Source organism: Cynara cardunculus (assembly GCF_001531365.2).
Source record: "Cynara cardunculus var. scolymus isolate 2C chromosome LG 2, CcrdV1, whole genome shotgun sequence".
Classification (NCBI taxonomy): Eukaryota; Viridiplantae; Streptophyta; class Magnoliopsida; order Asterales; family Asteraceae; genus Cynara; species Cynara cardunculus.
This window is the reverse complement of record NC_037529.1, coordinates 61,417,621-61,422,517: the sequence shown is the minus strand read 5'-3', so window position 1 is coordinate 61,422,517 and position 4,897 is coordinate 61,417,621.

Here is a 4,897-nt window from a genome sequence, read left to right as displayed (position 1 = left end):
TATATATATATATATATATTGAAATGAAAAAGATTAGAAGGCCAAAAGGATTGTATACAAGAACAGCATAATATCTCTGGCTTGTATATATTCCAAAGAAAACCCGATTAAACAAGTTATAGTGATAATGGTGATAATTATAAGGAATGAGATAATATTAATACAATGATGATGATCATAAACAAAAAAAAAAAGGAACCTCCAAATCTCTGTGATACACGCCTCTCCTATGGTAGTAATCGAAAACATTGATGAGTTGTTGAAGGTATCTTCGAGCCTCATCTTCTTGAAGTCTTCCATGTTTAGCCTAAAATACCATAGAAAATAAGAAGTTTCCCACATAATACAATGAACAAATACTGGTTGATCACTAATTTAAGCATCTACAAGTAGAAGAACAACTAACTCTTAAGATGAAGAACATCCCACCAAAAATTACTTACTATTTTGTCGAAAACCTTGCATCCATCAACATATTCAAGAATGATATAGATCTTTATTTTGCTCTATTGGGAAGCAAAGGAAATGAACAGATACACCAGGAGATTCATAATAACCCTAAAATCTTGAGTTTAACAAAAGTGGAAGTTTAGGGGGCTTTGTGTAGTTTGTCGATTTATGAGGCGTCGTTTCTGTAAAATGGTGTATAAAAGAGAAGTTATCCTTTCTCTTTATTCCTTCTTCTTTCTTTTGCACCTTTATTTGTGTGTGTGTATGTGTATGTGTATGTGTATGTGTATGTGTATGTGTGTTAGAGAGGAAGCGATAGGAACAATAAAATAGGAGAAATTCACGAAGAAGTTGGTTTGGGTTATTCCTCTTAAGGTAAGGAGTAAGGACTCCTTATTCCTTTAATTTAATGTTTCTCTATTTGTTTGGTAGAGATTTAGGGTTCATGGAAATATTATGATTTGGGTGATTCTGTTTTAAGGTCTTTGATGAAAGACCTTTTTATGGGCGATTTTGAATGTTTCAGGCTTAAATTCATGGTCAAGGTATGATGGTTGAATTTTGAGATTTTAAGATTAAAGCTTGAGTTTTTGGGGAATAAGGGTTTAAATTCAAAGTTTAGATTCATAGTATTTGGATGATTTTGGAAGGATTGATCCATGTTTAGTATGTATTAATTTGATTTAAATCGGTTATCATGGTTGTCATATCTCCTTCTTCACCGCATATAAAACCCTATCCCCTATCTTTTTCATCTAGATCTCTCACAAACTCTAAAAATTCTCTCTGAATCATATTATTCAAATGGCTCCCAAGATTGCTAGTTTTGTTCTGTCTTTTGAAGATGTCAAGTTCTCATCATTTAACTACATGGAAAAGCATGATGAACATCCATATTATCATAATATGGTTAATTTTCAGGATAAGAGCCCCGTCAAGCATGCACTCACGGCTTCCCTTCACCATCACAGATGAGCACATTTCTTCTTGGCAATTTTTGGTGTTCATGAGTTTATTCAAAGAAGGATGAATCAATCATAGACTCAGTACTCCCAGACAAAGATGTGATCATTACCGTAGACGATGTTGCTAAAGTTCTTCAACTTCCTTCATCTTTATCCAATATCTATGACTATCTTTGCTTTGATGAAGAACTCGAGTAAGTCTTTCATATTCTTGAACATCGATCGAAAGACAAATAAGCCAATGCCTCAAGAACAATTCTTCTCGAGCACATGTGACCAGTTCTAAGGTCAGTGGTTATGATCAATCACCTAGCAATTAATGTGACTAGACTTGCACATGTCTTAATCTTCCAAAAAAGCATAAATTTTGAAAAATATTTTATCGATGAACTGGTGAGGAAAATGTCCTTGAAAAGCAAGAAGAAGGCTCATGTTCTATTTGTTCGATTCCTAGCTCTATTCATTGATGACAAACTTGGAGATAAAATCCCAAGACCTTCTGAGAAATCAACACTGGAAATCAATATCTTCAGAGCTTTTTTTTTTTTTTGAAAGAAGACCCTACCTTCAGAGCTTCTGATGCCTACATGTATGATTTTTTTTGCTCAATCTTTGAGATCAATTTTTGGTTATTTTTATAGATTTTCTATTCATAAATACTTATACCCATTTTTGTTTACATGATAAGTATTTATATATGTAATATATTTACATACACACCACATACATATATCAATTTCAATTGGTGTTAGTAGGTTTTAATAACTAATAAAATGTCTTATTGGGCTTTAGTGGGTTTTAATGAGTTTTTATGATTATTAATAGCCTATTAGTTGCATACCCTTTCAATGCGTAACGATTTTGAACTTTCATTGGTTTTATTAGAGAAAATTTAACGATGATATAAGTTACACTTAGTCTTTATATATTAATACAATTTGAATAAATAAGAGTTATGGTTCCAATTACAGTCTATTGATGAAAAAATTTGTATGACAATTTAAAATCCAACATATTTAAACGACTCTACAAATGTATTCGATTTACACCAAGAGCAAAGAATCAAGAGATCGAGACCGGAAGTTCTAGAGCAATTGAATGGGAGATGAATGGAAGAACTCTTAATAATTTATGGTGAATATCAATTTGATTCTCACCTTGGGGGATGGGGAGAAGACATAGAGGTATGAGAGGGTGAAGACAAGAGTGAAAAGTGTCAAAAGTGTCTTGGAAACATGAAAAGAAAAAGTAATAATATGCATTGGTAACTTGTACTATATGTTAAGTTATTTTAATTGTAGATTAAGAGATTTTAAAACTGAATGCATAAAGTAGTAGTACTTAATGCATTATGAGTTGTTTTTAAGACTTTGTGCATACATGTGTAGTACTTTGTGCATTAAAATTTGTTTTTAAGATTTTTGATAAATCTGGTTTATAAGGTAGTATAGATAATGGGTCTTAGTGGTTTTATCGAGTCCATTACACACCACATACATATATGCAATAAATACCTGCATACAAATACATAATAAGTCACCATCGTGTTATTGGGTTTTAATAAATCATAAAGGGTCTTATTATGCTATAGTGGTTCTTAATAGGCATTAATAGATTTTATTGGATTTTAATCAGTTTTATTGAATTTTGAAGGGTTTTAATGGATTCTATTGGGGCTTTAATCGGTTTTTATTGTGTTTTAATGGATCAGTTTGGCTTTAACCGGTTTTATTGGGCTTTAATTATAATAATAATAATATAATCTAAAAACACAAGGTTACCGACGGATTTGTGACGGAATGTTCCGTCACTATAGATCACTGGTGGAATACATTATAACTATTTACATTGAAAATAATAGTTATAGTTAATTACTGTTAGATTAGATTTTACACATTAATGATGAATAGTTCTTATTCATGTTCTTTTTTGCAGTCGAGTAGAAATAACTGAGAAGAAGAAAAACGACCACCCAAGTTTCTCAACTCAATGTCTTGTACCAACTACGCGGTCTTTGGTCAATACGCATCGCGATCTTGGCTACTACTGGTTGCGCCTCGGTACCCATGTAGCATTAAGCATAGCTATTGGAATGATCTTGGCCCAAGTTATAGCTCGGTTCAGGTGAAAATACTTGATTCAAATACTTAACAATACAACAGTAGTATGAATATATAACCATGCACGTTTGATCTTAGATATGGATACTGATTTTTGTGACAACCTTCTTAAAGTTCATGGCTATCGGTGGATTTCCATCATTTGTGGAGGACATGAAGGTATTCGAACGTGAAAGGTTAAACCGGCATTACACCAACATCCTATCTTCAACACCATACTTGGTATTAGTATCCATGATCTCGGGGGTATTAACATATATATTACTTAACAAGACCACGTAAAGGATTTAATCGCTTCCATTCCCATACTTGGCATCGTCCACTCTTTTCTTGTATGATGGTTGTTGAGAGCCTAATGATGATTGTGGCAATTCTTGTACCCAATTGCTTAATGGGAATCATAGGTGTCGAAAAACCCTTTTGCGGCAACTTCACCGTTGAGTTTTTCACCCAGTCGAATTTATTTACGTATAATTCTGATCGGGTAGAACTAAATCAGTCTCGATTTGCATTTGTTCAGAAAGTAATCCAACAAACTTTCGTTTATTCGATTTTCATTTTATTCACCCATCTTGCAAATGTCATTGTTATGTCAGAAAGCATAATAATACAGCAAATCAGTGGTTAGATCAGGATTATTATTTTTAGGATATTAATTATTAACCATCAATGATAAAGATATATTCAACAATAAAATATATCTTCCATGAACATTTTTTACTATAAAAAATTCGTACAACAGTGGTTGGAGCGACTTTTCTGTCACGTTAAGTCGCTGGAAGCACTGTCCAATTTCACGGATTTCGAAAATCTGATTTTTGAAAAATCGCACAAGGCTAAATTCTTCTTAGCTCACTTTATCGATTATAAACCAAGGGTTTATCATCTATGTGGGACAAGTGATACGAAAAAAACCAAAGCCGTTTGTACAAACCGTGAAAACGATCGATTTTATTGTTTATTTTAATGAAAGAATTTTAATGAAATTGTTTAATATGATGAAATTGTTTCAAATAATTATGGATATTATCATCTTCATTCTATTAATTTCAGTAAACAAATTCCATCAAAATAAGAAATACATGAAACAATTTAATTTTTACATAGAGACAAAAATACATGAAACATTTTCATCATGAAACGAATTATTTGAAACAATTTCATGAAAAATGTTCACTAAATTAAACAATTTCAGTTTCTATCAAAATGTATTCCTCAAAATAAACATTTTTTGAATTATGAACTCATAATCTGCCTTTGTGAAATACATTTTTGAAATATGAATGATATCTTCTCCATGCCAACTTAATTTCAGATAACATCAAAACATTAATTGATTTTAACGTCTTTTTTGTGATAACC